This window comes from Urocitellus parryii, chromosome 2 (assembly GCF_045843805.1).
Source record: "Urocitellus parryii isolate mUroPar1 chromosome 2, mUroPar1.hap1, whole genome shotgun sequence".
NCBI lineage: Eukaryota > Metazoa > Chordata > Mammalia > Rodentia > Sciuridae > Urocitellus > Urocitellus parryii.
Window position 1 is genome coordinate 156,540,528 of NC_135532.1, and position 20,801 is coordinate 156,561,328.

At 34.5% G+C, this 20,801-nt stretch overlaps 1 protein-coding gene across 2 annotated transcripts in view; it reads left to right on the forward strand.

The window, feature by feature from the left end:
- The window catches only part of Bbx (BBX high mobility group box domain containing), a 259,928-nt gene that overhangs the window by 86,987 nt on the left and 152,140 nt on the right, over window positions 1–20,801 (forward strand). The window lies entirely within an intron of this gene.

Below are 20,801 nucleotides of genomic sequence, written 5' to 3' on the forward strand. Positions count from 1 at the left end.
ACACCACAGAAAGACTTGAGACCCAGCACATAGAGAATAGAAGAAAGCTTCAGATTTTGTTGTTGTCCTATTTCCCAGCTACTTTTAGCTGAATTTAATAATCAGGTTTTATTGCTACTCACAGTGGAACAGACAAGATAAAGTGTGCTTATTTCCTCTTAACCAGAACTGGGACCTACTGGACTTGCTTTACTGTTGAAATAATGGAAAGAGAAGAAGTAAAAGATTCAGGTTTTGTAAGGGCCTGAAGGTCATAACATTTAGGGGCCCTTTTAAAGAAATGTCAAGAAAATGAAATTAGGTACAGTGTTCGGAAGGGGATGTGAAAGTGAAGGTCGTCCCTGAAGCTTAAGTTTCACTGGTTTTAATATAAAACATAACTACTGATTATAGATTGTACATTGTACAGTGTGGTTTTTATTCATATTATTTTCATTCAGTATTCATAAAAATGAAACCTATTTTTTAAATAACCCCAATTTTATAGATGAGTGAAAGAGATTTACAGTTGTAAAATCATCCAGATAGAAAAGTTGGAATTGTGCTTTAAAACTCAAATATATTAATTCCAAAGCATGTGGTCTTTGACTACTATAGTACTTCATAAGTAGATTATAGATTATGAGAGCCAACATATGCTTATAGTTCAGAAGTCTGAGTGTTCAGTTGTAGCTCTGCTGTTGATTATCAGTGTGGCCTTGAGAAAAGTTTAATCTTACTTCTATACGTCTATAAAATGGGGATAATAAAACATTGCTCTTGACATTGTTTTGAGGATTACATAGTTAATATAAAGCATTTAGGATAGCTACTGGCATATAGTAAGTTCTTTGTGTCCACCATGTACAACAGTATTTTTTGATAAATTAAGTCATATTCTATTTGCTGTGCCTATCAGCATTGCTTCTTCAGGTCTAAAGACTAGTTATAAGAAAAAGGTATTTTTCACATACTTACAAATAAGTTTTGATCATATTATAGACTTGGAACACAGACTGAGATATGACTATTAGTAAAATAGGCTACATATTATATAATATTTTTGTTTTCTGTAAAGAATTTTTTTTTTTTTTTTAAGTTTAGGATCATTAATGTATTTAACAAACAAAGCTAGAAAAAAAAACATGTTCTATATGGGGTGATCTGAAAATCTGGAATATTATAGGATAAATGTTTTGGTAAAATGACCAGATAATTAATAACATAGTTGGAAAAGTTTTTTTTTTTTAAAAAAAGCCCTCTTCTTAGTCCTAAGTTCCTCTGTAAAATGGAGACCCCATTCACATTTTCACTTTCCATGATTTCTGTTACCTGCGATCAACTGCAACCTGAAAATATTTAATGGAAAGTTTCAGAAATAAATAATTCACAGGCTTTAAGTTGAGCACTCTGAGTAACATGATGAAATCTTACACTGTTCTATTTTGCCCAGCCCAGGATAGGAATCCTTCCTATGTCCTGCGTATCCACCCTGTATATACAACCTGGCCATTAGTCACCTAGTAGACATTTAGGTTATCAGATTTGCTCTAATGGTATTGTGGTGTTTGTGTTCAAGTCTTATTTTACTTAATAATGTAAGAGCAAGAGTAGTGATGCTGGCCATTCAGATATGAGAAAGAGAAGCTGAAAATGCTTCTTTAATGTTAAAAGGTAAAAATATAATAAGTTACTTTGACAGAAACCATATTCATATAACTTCTTTATAGTATATTATTATAATTGTTCTACCAGTTAATCTCAGTATATTGTTATGATTGTTCTACCAGTTAATCTCATTCATAAATTAAATGTTATTGTACCTATGTATATATGTATAGGAAAAATTATAGTAGGTTTCAGTACTATTTGTGGTTTCAAGCATCCATTGTTGGGGGGTCTTGGGACATATTCCCCCATTGACAAGGGGAAACTATTATAGTTATTTTTTGAAGTGTGAAAAATTACCACAAAACTTAGAGTAAACATTTATTATCTCACAGATTTTGTGGGCCAAGAATTTGGGAGTGGTTTTTAGCTGGGTCATTCTGGCTCAAGGTGTATCATAGGGTTGTAGTCAAGATGTCTGCTTAAGCTGCATTCATTCAAGCTTTGACTGAAGCCTTGACTGGGGTTTACATTAAGGTAGTTCACTCACATTTCTTTCTGTGTTTGGCTTGCAGAGATTGTGCCTGGTTTGTAGGAGGGTTCATGATTTATACCAATAATTAGCCCTTATATACAAGTAGAAGTTAAGTGGGCATGAGTATCTTCACCCATGTGAACCTTTATTTAAGGTTTCTTGCATATCTTCATGATACATAGGTGGCACCCCCTAGAACAAGCAGTACAAGAGAGGTTAAAGAGGAAGTCACAATGTCTTTTATGACCTAATGACCTAGCCTCAGAATTCTCTATCTTTTCTGCTGTGTCTTACTATTTACATGGGTCAGCCTTATTCAGTGTGGAAGAGACTACTAGGAGTTGGAAATCATTGGGGACCATGTTGGAGGCTGGTTACCATCTTATATGATAACTCTGACAACTAAAAGAAATGCTACCAGTGTAAGCTTCTGGAACCTAGTAGGAGCCCCAAATAATACCTGTTTGATTAGCATGTGTTTTATTGATGGTCCCCTGGACAGTGGAAATTAGTTTCTGGTTGTTTCCCAAATGCAGAGGAATATTTAATATGTCTCTATGGAGAAGAGATGGCCACTGATCTCTTGACTGAAGAGGTGAAGTCTTCAGATTCATCTTGTAATTGTTAATTTATTTATAAGCTTTGTTGGTTATTATTTAGATACCAAATGATGAGAGCAATTAAGAGTTTGAGGCAAGAATGTTGATAAAGCCTTTAAGCCACAATTGTGGCTCATAATGAATTTATTTCAGTTACTATCTAGCACATCATCATTGAGGAAGAAAATGTATTTCATGTGTGATGTGTGCATATTTTAAATGTCGTGATTGAATGCCATTAGCCTCTTCTATTCTCTTTAAGGTTAAATAGACTAATTTTTTTTTTCTTTTCTAAGTAGACTAAACCTGTGTTAGCTCTGTGTCATTATAATAGATACCTGAGATAATCAACTATAAAGAGCAAAGGTTTATTTTGGCTCAATGTTTTGTTTTAGAGGTTTCAGTCCCAAATGGCTGACCCTGTTGCTTCTGAGTCTTTGGCAGCATAGCTTGGTGAAGCAAAGCTACTCACTCACCTTGTGGTGGGAAAGTGAAAAAAAGAGCAAGAGATGGCTGAGGTTCTATAGTCCCCTTGAGCACACACTCCCAACGACCTGAAAAACCTCTCACTTATCTTAAAAAGTTTCCAATAGTGCCAAGCTGAGGACCAAGCTTTTAGCACATGGGCTTTTGGGGGACACTCCAAATTGAAGCTATAGCAGTATCTTACTGTTGATAGTGATATAGTATGGCTTATTTTGAAGAGGACACTATTTACAAAGCAATGCATAAGTAGAACATATGACAGTTACTTTATTTATTGTGAAAAAAAGCACATGAATGTTCCTATTTAATGTGAGGTATTCTTTAGATGAATTAGTTCTTTGGTATCTGGAAAATATCTTGTAATGCTTATTTTAGTACCGAGTATATTTTTGGTGAGTTTTTTTCTTACTATAGCAATAAATAATAAGGGCTCTATGGCATTGGAAAATGTCAAATCATTTTATAATTTCTGGAATCTAATTATGTATGGTTGTTTATGAACAAAATTAATCAAAACATAAAGAAGTGGTACCCAATTAGACTATCAAAATTTATCATAGTACTGTATAAATATTTGACCACTGGAGGGCTCCATATTTTAAAAAATTATATCAAAGATATAATGCTTACTCTAAACAGTTTTAAACCGTGTAGATTGATATAAAAGATTCCATATTTTTGAGTGAAATTGTTAATGATTAAATATAGTGAATTAGATAGTTACTGATTACAAATGAAAATGTGTGCATGTACAAATAAAATATATTAATAAGTAATTCTTCCTTTTTCTTTTATTGGAATTCTTTATAATATATCTCAACTCATGTCAAAGTAAGAAACTAATCTTTTGATCTCTTAGTAAAGAAGTTGTTGAGACAGCTTAAATAAGTATTTTTTTAAATCTCTTTCCTACATGTACAATTTTTATATTAGGAAACTTCATTTTTTAAAAAGTTTCTTGAGTTTATTATTTCTATCTAGTTTAAAGAATTCTCCAGTTATCTCAGTTGACATAATATAAGCTTCACAGGACATTAGGGCACATTTTGAAACTGAACCAAAACCAAAAAGATGTGGCATCTAGCTAGCTGGACGCAGCACACACCTGTAATCCTAGATACTCAGGGGGCTGAGGTTGAAGTATCACAAGCTGGAGGCCAGCGTGGGTAACTTACCGAGAGATCCTGTCTCAAAATTTAAAAAAGGGCTGTAGTTCAGTGCATGTCTAACAGTTGCAAAACAAGAAAAAAACAAAAGATGATTTTAGGGTTTTTGGGGGGAACCAGGGATTGAACTCAGGGGCATTAAACCACTGAGCCCTATTTTGTATTTTATTTAGTGACAGGGTCAGTCTCACTGAGTTGCTTAGAGTCTCTCTGCTGCTGAGACTAACTTTGAACTCACAATCCTCCTGTCTCAGCCTTCTAAGCTGCTGAGATTACAGGCAGGCACCATCGCTCCTGGCTGATTTTAGGATTTTAACCCTTAAAATGTTAGTATTTCTTAGGTCTAAATGTATAGTTTATGCTGTTTTGCTCTGAAGACTTTACAGCTTTTTTTTCTTTATCAAAGTAAAATGGTATTTTACAAAGATGAAGAATTAGAAACTCATCACATATATTAGTACTTGAAGGAAGCTTCTTTTTGTCTAGAGAAATTCTAGAAGGGAAACTGTTGTTCCTCAAAACCAGCATTTTTTACTTCCTTGATCTTTCCTACTTGAAAGAAATATTTTGATTTCTTTATAATTGTGAAGTGTTTACTTTTTAAATGTTTGATCAGAGCTCCGGGAAGCCTGCAGTTTCTAGGATAGCTAAGGATTTTTCTTTTTCCCTGATAAGATTTGTATCTCTTTATACTCAGCTTGCAGAACCGAGGATATTTGTTTTAGGTGTTTCCCAGTTGTTCAGTAGTATTGTCCTTTAGTACCTCCTTTTCACAAAAGGAAGCTAAAATGCAAAATAATTGTCAATGAGGAAGAAAAAAACAAAGCAAAATAAAGTAAAAAACAAAACTTCCCTACCTGATCACTTGAAAACTGCCCAGGATCTATGAATATATTAAGTGCCCATTTAACTTCTACTTGTATATAAGGGCTAATTATTGGTATAAAGAGCAACCAAAAGGAATCACGAGAGATGACGGTCCTGAGCTGTTACTAACTGTGTAAATGATATTGGAATTGTGAAACGATATTTATTTTTAAGCCATTGATGTAAAATTTTAAGCCACTAGGCAGCCTCACGGAGACAATAGCCCTTCTCTACCTCTCATTCACACCACTCAATAATAAGTGAAAGGCAATAATCAATGTCATTTTGGGGCATTGAGGCACATTGTTTTTTCTTCCTAAGTAACAGTGATCATGGCATACTTCCAGATGCAGTTAGAGGATGCAAGAAATTCTGCAAAATGCTTCTGTATTAGTCAGCTGTGTTATAAAACTTGTTTTTAGCTGTAAAATATGACAGAAGATATAGGAAAGAGCATGACTGAGATACACTACAATTATGACTACTTGCTGCCCCCTGAATGTGAAGACAGTTCTGCATTGCTTGTAGTGAAACTTTCTTCCAGCAACTTTTTTATACAGATTGATTGATATATATATGGCATTAATTGGTAAGATGCCTGTCAGAATAGAGGGTCTTGCCATAAAAAGGAATAAACCTCACTGGTCTGATTCAGTATTACCTGTGATCATTTTAACCCTGTGTTCTTCATCTTAGATCATCAGACAACAGCACTGCCACTTTTTAGCAGTTTTTAAAAACCAGTTCAGTCCTTGCATATTCATAGTTCATCTCAAGCTTGGCTGCACCTTAGAAATCACCGGGGGAACTTTTATTTCTGTGCATGCCTGAGACTAACCCTAGAGATTATTTTGGTTTAATTGGTTTAGGATAGGGAAGACTGGGGGATCTGTATTTTTTAATTTTTATTTTTATCCCCCCCCCACCCCACCCCACATACTGGGGATTGAATCCAGGGACATTCTATCTTTGATCTACATTCCCAGCCTTTTTAGAAATTATTTTTGTGACAGAGGCTCACTACATTATCCAGATTGGCCTCAAACTTGTGATCCTCCTGCCTCAGCTAGGATTATAGGTGCAAGTCACCATACCTCTCTGGACATTAGCATTTTAAAGTAGTTTCTGTGACTGTGTTTTATAATTCAGGTTGAGAGTGATTGATAAGGAAGTGGCATTCTGGCAACTTTTTAAGGTTCCTAAAAGTTCTGATTAAACAAATGTCTCAGTAAATACAACTACTCTTCATACTTGAACATTTCTCTTCATATTGCCTGGTTCTCGAGCCGAGTTGAAGAGTGAGGAACTCTGGTTGCTGACATTGCTTGTTTTGTTGCTGATTATTTTGAGCTGAAACCACTTAGGTTTTTGTGGTAGAAATGGGGAATATGATGTTAGATTATTAGGATTTGACCTGTCTTGATAAGCTTGCATTTGTGTTGCTGGTCAAGGCAGGCAGCGCTTATCTTTCACTTTTAAACCGGTTCTATCAGAAAACAGAATGTGACCTGGCCAAGGGAACATAATTCAGCTAGTGAAATGTGCTTCAGGGTAAACATCTTTTGAAAGGTATGAGATTGTAAATGGAAGAATTGTGGAAAAACAACAAAGGATACAATTTTTTTTTTTTTTTTTGGTGGTGGTGCTGGTGATTGAACCCAGCGCCTTGTAAGGCGAGTACTCTCCTAACTGAGCTATATCCCCAACCCTAGAACCACATGTGATATAGGTAGTTGTGTACTACAGGGAGAGGGAATTTAGGGATTAGCATGTCCTGACAATAGGTCACAACAATTCATAGAACTGCTCAGCAGCATCCATCATGGGCAAGGGTGATGATCCCTTACCTTCTTTTATAAAGGAGCTGAGGTAAGCTGTGACATTTCCCTGTTATTGCAGTCCTTGCGCCCATGTTTTCCATATTCTTCTTAGATGAAGACCTTGGGTAACATCTCTTTACCATAGATTTAACTTGTGTGTTTTCATGACTCACAAATCCTGTTATCTGCTCAGGTTTTTTTCTGGTTCATTCTGTATAACACATGTCATGTAAAAGATTTCAAACCGAATCTTTGCTGACTAGAACAAACCTTTTAGTGGCTTTCTTGCTCCTAACCTCCAGGACACACAGCCTTTCCATCACAGGAGTGTAATACCACCTTGTCATTTTGCCCAGGCCTCCAAGCCCTCGAATTCAATTTGGGCTTGTCCCCCATTTCACTCAGCACATCAAACTTGCTTAATCAAATAAATATACCTCACAAAGTGCCCTAGGCATGCATTGGATGAAAATAGTGAATATGTTCAGATTAAAATATAGCAGATCTCTGTGGTGGGAGAAAGTGAAGTGTTAGGAAAACAAATCAAAATTTCAAATAAATGCCCTGGTTTAGAAGATTTTAACTAAGCATTTTATTTATATATTTTATGTAGTATGAGTTTTAGCTTGCATGTTTGGGAAACCATTTTCCTTGCATAGGGTTAGCTTTAAAAAACACTAAGAAAAGGACTGGGGTTGTGGCTCAGTGGTAGAGAACTTGCCTAGCATGTGTGAGGCACTGAGTTCGATCCTCAGCACCACATATAAATAAATAAACAAAGGTCCATCAACAACTTGAAAAAACATAAGAAAAAAAGTAATAACTTATGGCAAATTTTGTCAGTCTCTTATTTTTATAGACATTGTCTCTTTTGTAGAGGCTACACTACATATAAATATTACCAGTGCATGCTTTCTTTTTGCTATTATGGATTATCCATAACAACCTGTTGACACTTTAATTCCAGCTCAGTTTTCCTTAGCTATCAAAGACTCTTTGACTTCTCTTACTTGCTACTTTTCTGACTTGTTTGTAAGAAATGTAATTTTTTTTTTTACTTTTAACCATAGGAAAATATAAATAGTGGTTATGTTACATTTGCTATACTTAAAAACTTACCATATTATTTTTACAAATATTGTTTTGAGAAAATTTCATTTGTGGGAGGAAAAGGTATTACAAAGTGAATTAAAATTCTGATTTTAATAAGAATCCAGTTCCTTCTAGTAATAGTGGCAATCAAGAACTAGTTAATAGGGTTGGATCTGTAGCTCAGTGGCAAAGTGCCTGCCTAGCATGTTGTGAGGTACTGGGTTTGATCCTTAGCACCACATTAAAAAAAAAAGTAAACAAAATAAAGGCATGCTGTTCATCTACAACTACTAGATAAATAAAAGAAGGAAGAAAGGAAAGAAGAGAAAAGAAAAGAACTGGATAACAGATTTCAATTCCAGATCCTGATAGGAGCCTTCAGTGTAATCTTAGAAATGATTGTTTCTGTGTATTAGTGCCTTTTAGTTATTGGAAATGTCTTAGGTGATTAACTAGAAATTAATTTTATAGGGGAAATACGATTTTAAAATTAGAATTGTAGTAGTTTTGTTTTTTGCTTTTAAGTCAGATGTTTGGGATGATTTTCATGGAAAGAAGGGTTTACACAATAAAAATGTGCACTGACCAAAAGAGTCAACCATGTATCAAAGTGGTTATCTTTATAGTGGAATTTTAATTGAAAGGGAATATGTACTGGTAGAGGGGGAAAAGGCAGAATTTTTCAGAAATTCAATTGTAAAATATATTACACCAAAATACTCATGATCTTCAATAAGGTATAAATTAGAAATAAAATCCTTCATCAAATGTTTTCTGAAATCCTATTGCTCTCTTATAATGAGTAGTTTGGGGATATTAATACAACACTTGACTTTTTTTTTTTTTTTTTTTAATGACCCTCATGTACATAGAGAAGCCTAGTGGCTGAATGATTTACCTACCTAATAATTTGTACTCTAGAGATTTTTTTTTCTGATTTGTAGGGTTGATGAGTATAATTTTAAGTTATTGGTGGTGGTTTTGTTTTCTTAACATATAAAATAGAATAAAAACCCTCTTATTAGTTACTGTAATAATTTCTGTTAGATCCAAATGTTTGTAAAGTGCTCTGAATTCCAAAGAACAGTTCTGTGAAAATAGGTGATAATGCTATTTATTTTGAATTTCTTATTACTCCAGTTTCACTTTAGTGCAACAGTATGAGCACAAGCTTAATGTGATAATTGAATGGTACTAATATTAAATCTTTTGATGATATGAAAAGTTTTGTACTATCTTTTAATTAGAAACTAGCATGTGTTCATTTCCAATTCTTTAAACAGTTTGACTAACACTAACTGTGAATTCTGATTTTAAAATGCAAATGACCTGAACTTTCGTTTGGGACATTAGTACACCATAATCTTTAGTACAGAGACATTCAGCTTTCTTAGTTTTCTAAAGACTCTTGAGAATCTTGAAATGCTTGTATCTTAGACTGGAAGGACTCTGTGCCCTGTATGGATTCCATATAATAGCTCCTTAGGTTTTCACTTGATTATCTCCATCTATGAAGGGAACTCCCTTCACTTTTGTACAGATCTGATGGTTAAAAGGTGTTTTCTTATATTGAACCTTCTAAACTGCCTCCTAGAAACATCTGTTCATTGATTTCAGTTTTAAACTCTGAAATAACCATACAAATTTATGTCTGATGTCTCCTTTATGAGACACTGAAGGGATGTGAAAACAGAACTTCTTCTTTTCCAGAGTTACATTTTTATTTTCTTTAACCATTCTGCCCCCAGCAGAATTGCTTAGCTCCTCTCCTAATCTCTCAATGGTCTGTTCTAGAGGTACTTTGAGTTTTTTATGTTCTTACCTTGATGCAGTAAACAGAACCAGGTAGAGTGGGTTTTTTCTTTTTTTGTTAGTATATTTCTGCTAAGTCCATTTTATTTTGGGGTACTTTACAATGCTGACTCATATTGCACTATGCCATTTGACATGCATTTCATTCAGTTAAGATAGGCATCCCTAATTCTTAGCTCTTGCATTTTTATTCATTCCACTTGATGAGACTAAGTTTAGATTATGTATGCTACCTTTCAGTGACATAATCAGATAAAAGATAAGGTAACAGTGCTTATTTATACATCTGTGGGTGTGCTTACATGCTACCTATTCTTGTTACTCCACAGTTGGAAATTTTAAACATAAGTGTAATGTCTGTTAGCATGCATTTGTACTGGAACTTCAAAAGAGAAACCCAGAGTCTCCCCAACAACCGTTTTTGGTACCAGGGATTGAACTCAGGGGCATTAGATCACTGAGCCATATCCCCACCCCTATTTTATATTTTATTTAGAGACAGGGTCTCACTGAGTTGCTTAGTGCCTCGCTTTTGCTGAGGCTGGCTTTAAACTCACGATCCTTCTGCCTCAGTCTCCCCTTTAACAGCATATGTCCTCCACCTGTTATCTGATGTACCATTTTCAGTTTTATGTAAAATCAGCACATATACAAAATTCTCAGCACATTAAAGTGGTTGCTCTGGAGGGAGGAAGCATAATGGGAGTGAGATATGGGATGAAGAGGATCTAATTAGTAAAATAACTGGTTATTTTGTTAGCAGTGGTCTTGAACTATGGTACAGATCTTACTCTAAACAAGTACTAGTCTGAATTTCAAGTCTATATTTTAGACTATATTTTGAGGATCCCTTAGAATTTATTATACAAGACTCTTGGTGCTGATTGAATTAGTTGAAGGCTGTGAACCACATATTAGACCTGGGATCTAATGTGTATGATTATTCCTGTTATTTACTGTTCACCTCCAAAGCCAGTGGATCAAGCAAGCTGATATGAGGGATTTGGTAAAGAATATTATTATCATATATACTATATGATAACCAACTCTTTGGTTCCTTGTGACTATAATCATCTGTAAAAGTAAAATACTATAAATGCATTTTAAGCTGTAAAGATTTCATTTAAGAAGTATATTCAGAATAGTTTTAATATTAATATATTTTACTTTATTTTAATCTCTCAAAAATTGGTTGTTTTTCCAGAAGTATATATGACTTTTCAAAGCAAGACACTGTATTCCCAACTACTCAATGTTTTCATTGTGTTTTATTTTCCCTCCTTTTAAGTCTAAGAGAAAATCATTTCAGGCCATAAGTTTGCATGGAGAATGAATTATGTGTCACTGTTAATGACATATACCACGATACATAATCAAGGTATTGGAAATGTCCTTAAAATTAGTTTTAGAAGTCAAATTAACATTTGCCAATTTTTCCATGTTTGTATTGAAACCTGAAACTTTTCTTTATAAGAAATGTAAATTAAAGGATAAGATGCTGAAACAGGAGAAGAGATTTAAGGTCTAAACAAATCTTGGCTTACTGAGTATCATGATGTACTAGAAATTTTGAATCAATTTGTTGAAATAGGATTCAAAGTAGAGGAAAATAAATCAGTTCTTCCTTTCATTTCTTTTCAGGACTTACGTATGTGGTCCAGTACTTTTTCTCTTATTCCAACAAAATTGTAAACCATTCTCTCTCACTTTAGGTACTTTATAGTTACTTATAGTAATATAGTATACTTACATACAAAACTATGTAAGTACTGATAGTAATGTAATGTAGCATAACATCTCTGTTGTTTATTTTGTGATCTGTGCCAGGATTCAGGTTTCATATCTAGTCTTCATCCAGCGTCAGTGTCTAGGAAGATGGAATAAGAGCTGATTGGACAATCCTGGGTGATAATTCATCTCTGAAACTTAGGTAGAATTAGGTCAGTCCCATTCAAGGTACTGGACTCTTTTCCCAAAAGATATGTATACTCCAGGTGTGTGAAGTATTTTTCTAAAAATCAAAGTGCATAATGGGAAAGGTATGCTAAGTAGGCAAAAACAAATGTCTGCTAATTTCTGCTTAAGGGGAACCAGTATAGAAAATATGTTTTTGTACCTAGTTATTCTCCTATTTAAATAAGGCTTCTAACAGCAAGTTTCTTTTTCAACTTGAAAGGTGGCAAAGTCTGATTTTGCTAATTTTAAGAAGTTCACATTTCAAAATGTGTAGGACCTAGAACCATAGCTATTACAGGTTATTCTAGGGGTGCTTCAGGATACGCCTTTTGCCTTTTGCCATGTAGTCCTTATAATTGGTGGCCCTGGGGTTGTATAACATTGATTTCTGTGTGTCAATGCACTGGATTTAGTGGCAAAGGATAAGTCTATACCTATTTATGGAAATATTTAGAAGACTATTTTCTTTTCATATTTTTAGTTGATTTAATTTAAACTAAATGTTTTGTATTAAATATTGACTTAGGAGCAGTGGCAAGTAAAGCCATTGGCTTTTTAAAAAAATTTATTAATTATTGATGGACCTTTATTTATTTATTCGTTTATATGTGATGCTGGAGAATGGAACCCAGTGCCTTACATGCTAGGCAAGCTCTCTACCACTGAGCCATGACCCCAGCCCCATTGGCATTGTTTAAAAAAATAATTTTTAGTTTTGAAGGACACAGTAGCTTTATTTTATTTATTTTTATGTGGTGCTGAGGATTGAACCCAGTGCCTCACACATGTGAGGCAAGCGCTGTACTGAGTGAGCTACAGCCCCAGTCTCCATTGGCATTTTCTTGAGGATTAATTACTGGTGGGGCATTTGTACTGTACAGAGGTGGTTATTGTTTGGCATGTACTTCGTTTCAATGTAGGACATAATTTAAATTGGTACTAGGTGTTTCTCTGGGGGGTGTACATTTAAGGGAGAATTAGTGTTCCTATATTCTCAACTAGTATTGGCTTGTCATTCTCTAGTCGTTTATAATTCTTATTGCGAAGTGTAGTAAATTGGCATCAGATATTTTTTAAACTAATAGACTATTTTAATAGCACATCTAGGTTCACAGCCAAATTGAAAGTATAGAGTATTCCTCTATACCCTTTGTGTGTGTACACACACACACACGCACACACACACACACACACACACACACACACAGGTTGGTTTTGACTCTTTACTTGAAGGTATTGTTTAGAATATTTAGAAACATATGTATTTGACATGTGCATTTCTAGAGCTAAGTGCTGTCTTTCTTTGCCTTCAGTCTAGCAAAGACAAAGCATTCCAGGAAATGTTCAGGAAACATTCTCTGAACTCTGAGTGTGAAATGTTAGGGCCTTTTTAATGGTTCTTTTCTAGCTGAATATTGCTGCTGTGATGGGCCATTGGAAGAGTTGAGTATACAGTATGGTCTGGAGCCTCCTGCTGGTTATGGACAGCAAATTCTAGATCAAACTGATGATAATCCAGAAATGCATTGTGGAATCAGGACAAAGGCAGGAGGCCTGGTTCTAGCCTGTTCCTGCCACTATCTTGCTATGCCATCAAAGGGGCTGGAGTAAGAGGCCCCTTACTCTCATGTGCCCTCATCATTCTGTGATTCTACAATTTCATAGCTTGTTTCATAGGAAGTAACATCAGACCCTGTGGGCACCAGTATGGAGTAATGGGGAAAGCATTGTGAAGACTTGGGGTATTGTCTCAACTTGGTTAAAAATCAGCTGGAGTACCTTCTGTCCTGGGCTTTACTTGGTTTTAGCCATGGAAATGTGATTGAACTTCCCTGTAACCCCTAAGGAAAGTTTCGTGTAGTTTTCTGATTTTAAATAACTAATTACTATGTGATCTTATTGGTCCCAGAAATATAATTACTTTTTGAATAAATAAAAAGGAAGCATATTGACACATCACAGTCAGTCACTTGTAAGCAGACTGCTTTGTGACTTCATGCCAAAAACATGCTTATGGGGCTGGGGGTTGTAAATCAGTGATAGAGCATTTGCCTAGCACATGTGAAGCCCTGGGTTTGATTCTCAGCACCACATAAAAATAAATAAATTAATTAAATAAAGGTATTATGTCCATCTACAACTAAAATTAAAAAATATATACATATATATAAATAGACACATACATATTAGACACATCTGAAAGGAACAGGAACAGGATCCTATCTGGTAAGTAGAGTTTTTTGTTACTGGAAAAAAAAATTTTTTTTTGCCAGGTACAGTGGTGCATACCTATAACCCCAGCAGTTTGTGAGGCTGAGGCAGGAAGATAGTTTATAGCCAGCCTCAGCAATTTAGTGAAACTCTGATTTAAAATAGAAAATAAAAAGGACTGGGGATATAGTTCAGTGGTAAAGCACCCTAGTACCCTCCCTCCCAAATATAGATTTTAATAGAAATGTACTTTTATTAAATAATATCACAAAATTTTAAATTGAATTTTTAAGTTTTTTTCTTTAGACTTACTTTGTGTAATTTGTACTAAAACAAAAGTAGAAAGGAAAGATCAATGCCCTTTACTTCTTGGAATAGAATATTTTCTGTTTACAATTACGTAAATGCTGATTATTGACCTCTTTTATCATGACTTTGGGTTTTTTGTTTTTTTTTTTTTGGTAAGAATCTGATTTTCTGTATGTTGTGAATTATTGATGTTGCAAAATCAGCCAAGGGAACCCTTTTTTACTTTGTAAGACAAAGTAGTCTTGAGGATTGTCTACTGGGTTTCACTTGCAGGAATCCTTCTGAAGGTTCAAACTAATTCCTAGAGTACATGTATTAGGCTTGCTTGAGCTAATGTAATCTCTGAGGGGGGTGTCCCATAGTTATCCTGTTTATTTTCCAGTTTAGTGCCTAGTGGCTTGATAGAGCTTATGAGTCTTCCTAAAGTACCTGGGTGTTTCCTGTTACTATTCCTGATGTGGCTGCTGGCAAGCATGCTTTTATACTCATTCTGGAAGTGATACTTTCTCTGCCTTTATTATTTATTTTAATTTTTTTTAGTTGTAGATGGACACAATACCTTTATTTTATTTGTTTATTTTTATGTGGTGCTGAGGATCGAACTCAGTGCCTCTCATGTGCTGGGCAAGTACTTTACCACTGAGCCACAACCCCAGCCCTTTTCTTTGCCTTTAAATGTGCAGTTTTCCCTGCCTGAGAAGGTCAAAGTCACATTTACACAGTTCATGGGAGTATAAAGAAACATTCAGTGCCTCTCTGCCAAGCCATCTGACTGGACTAATACCTATTCATTTTCTATCTCTACTTATGGAAACTGCAGAAATTCACTGTTCTGCCATGGTTCTTGAAGCAACAGTCTTAGGACAAGTGATCATTATAATAAAATGTCCATATTATCAAATCAGCTAATGCACATTGAAATTGGTAGGAGTAAAAAGTGGTTGCTTAGACTGTCAGAATTAAGCATATATAGAATACCACCTAAATTAAAATAAAATCTATAGTGAAACACCAATTTCAAACACTATACCAATTCATTGAGCATTTAATGCTGAGAATTTGCAAGCCAACTCCAGTGTGTTCACAATAAAACTTTACCAAATGTTTTTTACTGTCTAATTTTAACTCTGATGAGAAGATTACTTAATATTTATTGAGCACTTAATATATGCCAAGTACTTTACATTATAATTCTTAATAATTCTTAAGGCAATCCTTAAAGATGTGGGGATTGTTTTTTGGGATAGAGGCTCAGGAATTGATCCACAATTTATATATCAAGGCTAGTAGGCTTAGCACAGCACTGTGCTATGATCTTACTCTATTGTTCATGGACAAAAGAGAAAAAAAAGGAAGGACAAATCATATAGTTTTCTCATTTGCCCATATTTCATATTCCACTTTTCGATGTGAAATTAGTGCTATAGCCAGAACTGCCTCTTAGGTCTCAGCAAGTCTGTCTTCCAGTGTTGAAGTTTTGCCTATCCTGGGCCAGTGCTTCTAACTCTGTGTATACTGAGGTCATCATGCTTCATGTTCCGGCTTAATTTATTGGTGTAACATTATCCTTATGCATTCTAACTAAAAAAAATTTTTTGCTTACTATTTTAATATTTATTCTGTACGTGTGTTGTATGTGATTACTGAACTGGAACATCAGCTCAAGAAAGCAGCTGTGCTGTTAATGATACCTTTTGCAGTGTTATGCTATCACATAATAGGTCCTTACTTTCTCAAATAGTGAAAGGTTGAATCATTCACATTGGTTGGTCTACAGTAGGTGGTATGTAGTTTTAAAAATATAATTTTATAATTGATACAATATTGAGTACTAGAGGGAAGTAGGTTATTAAATCTTCTTGCTATTTTAGGAGACCCATGTTATCAATGAATGCTAGAGTTTTCTGTCTTTGCTACCTAACAAATGGACAAATTTGTAAATACTTAGTAGCTATTTTGCTGGATATGGTGGGAATTCCTAAGACTGCTTATCTTTATTATTATCTTTAATATTTCTTAACTGAAAAGCTTTGGGTCATGAGGAAATGAAGGTGGGGGTGGAAAGATGTCAAGGAGGTAATTCAGATTTGCATTGTCCTTTAAAAGATTTACCTTCTCAGTATAGCTGACATTTGAAATTTCAGTTAAATATTGGTTCTTGGCCAGAAATAGTTGTGGCTTAGGCTTCAACCATAAAAGACAGGTGGATTACTTTTTATTTATTCTTACATTATGTTGTATCTCTCCTTTGCGCGCGCGCGCGCACACACACACACACACACACACACACACACACACTTGTCCCTGGGAGTTATCTTTATTTCTATGATGACATTTTATTTCAGCAAATGATTTAGTTGCAAGTAAGGTTGTTTGTAATTTTTAGTTCTAGCCAGTGTTGGACCACAGTCACCTGAGGCATGGCATTCTTTGACTAAAACTGTAAAACAGCTAAGATGACAACACCATTTTTCAGTACCATAGTATTGTACAATGTATCTGATGACACTATTGAGAAAATTAAGATTGCATAGAGTAGTGGATGGGAAAACCTTATGCACACACAGGGCAGGGAAAGCTTTTGTTAAATTAACAAGAAGTTTTTAACTTGCAAACATGATGGTATTACATCATCTGACAGTCAGAACTTGGAGTTTTTAGTTAAGTTCATTTATAAACATGTAGTAGATACATAAAGGAGTTGAGGAAAACATAAAAATTCACAATATAACATAAGAATAACAATAATAAGCTTTAAAACAGAAAAAAATGTAAGAAAACCCCATTGTAAAGTGGAGATTGGCAAACCTATTGTATGGAGTGAGCCTGTGGATAATTTAGTTCATATGCAGTTACTAGAACTCTTAGATTGTGACCTGGATTTGTTTCTGAGATCCTACTGACTCAGCTTAGAAATGCAGCTCCTTTCAAATAATAAACATAATTGAAATTAGTAATCTAAAAATGTGCTTTCTCTGGTTCTCCATTTTGATTTTTTCAGGTGTAAAAGCAAAAGTATTCTGTTTTCAGGAGGATGAAGAAAAATTTATTTACTTTTCTAGCACTTTGGCTTTTTTTTTCCCCCCTTCTTGCTGTTCTTGTGCCATAAATGGAAAGGCATCTGTACCATGGATTATGTCATGCCCGCTGATTTCTTTTTTTCATTTGAATGTAATTGTTCCTTAGCAAATAATTGCAGTCCAGAATGACTTTCATTTAGCTTGATTGAATTAGGGGTATGTATGAAAATGAGTTAGTTAAAGCTTAGTCTGTTACCCAGAGAATTGATGAAAACATCAGAAAAGCAGTCATTCATGGGGATTAAATATGCTTCCATGTAAGCAGGCACATGGTCACCTTGGAGTCCCTTCTGTGCTGACTAGGTAGTAGTGACATCAGGGTATAAAACATACAATTTTGGCATAGAAGGGAATTTTGCCGTGATGTGCCTTTGAATGCTACATTGGACATTAACACTAATTGGAAGTCTGCCTCATTGTAAGAAGTGGCACCTCACCTTTTTTAGTATAATAAGTTATTCAAAACACTGTGTCCCAAGGGGGCAGTATGTGAGCTGTGCCAGAAAGCCAGTTGCTTTGGGATATTTCAGTGGTTGCTTAGACCACATCTTTAAGATTGGTCTTTCAGATGCCAAGTTAGACGCCTTATTTGTATTAAGAGGCAAATAATAGGTATTTAATAGAAGACTGTTCACCTGCCATGATGAAGTTTCTAGGAGGGAATCTTGAGCGTGGTCAGGGCTGGCCAGGACTATCATGGGTGGAAATAAGAGACCTTCAAAAGGGAAGGGGAGGTTTTTAGTGAGTGATAGTGGGTCCTAATCAGGAGGAGTCAGAGTTTGAAGGCTCTCTGTGGGGGAGTGACAATTGAGAAGATGCCAACATGGGACCTGGAGAACATAGACAGGCACCAGGTGGCTTGGACAAATTCACCCAGGTTTTGATCAAAGGGCTTATTCAAGTCACCATTGTATTCATGCTTTGGGCATTTGCTCATCTGACCTTCTGACATCTCACAAAACAACCCAATTCTGTCAAATCAAAAATGAAATACTTGTAATTTAAATGCAGAACAGGCCACACTATAATTGCTTTTCTTGTGGGCATTTTGTAATAGGCTGACTCAGGTAGGACATTCAGCCTGGAAATTGACCTCTCCTCTGTGGCTTATTCACTGGCTTTTAGGTTTACCATGATGATTTTTATTTCCTTGAGAGTTTAACAACCCATATTAGCCACAGAATAGTCAGCTTCCTCTTTCGTCCTCTTCTGCTTTACCCATAGATATTATACATAATAATATAGTATCATATATAATAATATAGTATCATACATAATAAATTACAGAACAGTGATCAAAATAAAATTTCCCATTATAGAAATAAATTTATCAGGGCACCTGAAGTTTATCTTTGAGCTCCTAAAATAATTTCTTATGGAAGAAGAATTAGCATTTTATTTCTCATATAGCATATCATATATTCACATGTTACACGAAAATGTAAACAAATATTTAAACCCAAAGAAGAATTAAACCTACACTGTTAAAATTATTTCTGGAGCTGGGCATAGTGGCTCACACCTTTAAACCCGGCCACTCAAGAGGCTGATGGAGTATCACAAGTTGGAGGCCAGCCTGAGTAGCTTAGTGAGACTCGGTCTCAAAAATTAAAAATTAAAAACAATAATAAAAGAGCTAGAGATGTAGCTCAGTGGCAGAATTCTTGGGTTCAATTACTAGCAAACCACTCCCCTTCCCCCAAAAGCGATGAACCTTTTTCCTCCCAATTTTGGCTATACAGATTATATTAATACTTTAGTTTATAAGAATTTCTTTATTTGACATGTATAGTTATTTACTTAATGGTTTTTACTCATTTATTTAACGGTTGTGTATATTGCTTTTATGAATTTGTATGAAGGAAAAAAGAATATGACTAGGAAATTAGTTTGTGAGGTTTTTCTTTAAGTTATTTTTAAAATAACACTAGTTGTATATTTTATGGTAATTATAGACTTTCATACCATTAATTTCATCAGTTTTTTAAAAAATTTTGTGTTTTCAGAAAAGTTTTAAAAACAGGCATTTAATTTACAAATATTCATGTTAATCTTTGAGTTTAGCTTCAAAGATTTGGGTTTATTTTTTTTTATCCATAAAATTGTTTTCAAAATATGGGAATGAATGAGTAGTATCTTGTGTGAAGTGACATGAGACCATTTAATGTTCTATTTTTTCCTGTTGCTTTTGTTAATTGCATTGGTGACAACTGAATCATCTTAATTCTAGATAAAATTACTCTTGAATTATTACACATGTGAAAAGCCATTTCTTTCATATTATAGTGACTGATTAAAATAAAAAACTTTAGCTAAGCCATAAATGACTCATAGTATTGTTAGTGTAAACCAGAAAATTATATCCAATTTCTATAGTGTATAGCTTACAGAAGAAATGTAGTGTCATAATCTGCTTAGGGAAAGAAAATATCCTTTTTGGTTAAAGGTGGACAAGCAAACTATAAACTTAGTGTATCTCACAAAGAAACTGAAATGATAAAATATATAATCTTTATTTACAATTTTACTAATGTAAAATGTTCCATTTAATTGGTATATACATTCTTTTTGCTGATTTTGATCATCTTTTCTATATTTTCTTAGTTCTTTATACTTAGAAAATAATTGGTTTGGTACAGTTTTTAATCTGTGTCCGCACTCACCCTAGCTGCTTTTTTTTTGTTTGTTTGCTTTTATTGTCTTGCTTCATTCATTTTTTTTCAAATGCTTAAAAGATTAATTATAATATTTTGGGACTGGGACTCAGCTGTAGTGCACTTGCCTGGCATGTGTGAGGCACTGGGTTCGATTTTCAGCACCACATATAAATAAATAAAACAAAGGTCCATCAACAATTAAAAAAAATTTTAAAAAAAGATTAATTAAACTATCTAGTTGAGTTGGGCCAGTCATTTAAAATAACTCGAATTTAGTCAGGCTGTCACTTAATCGTATATTTTTTCAGGGAGTTTTCCTGTAATTATACACTTGATTTTAGACCAAAGCTGAAGAAGCCATTGCCTGTAATTCTTAGTTTATGTAACCTCACACTCAGAATTTGTATTAAGTAATTTTAGCGAGTTGTCTTTTTTTAAAATTAAAATTGATGGTGAACACTGGGGAACTCCTTTAAATCGTGTTGGCATAGGGATGTTTTTGCCTGGTTTTGATTGTTAATTCATTTTATTAGGAGACTATTTTGCTGAAGGAAAATTAGTGTCAGTTTGTTTTCAAGGCCTTCTTGACTCCTGTTGTAACCACTTTCCTTTGGCTCTTTCACA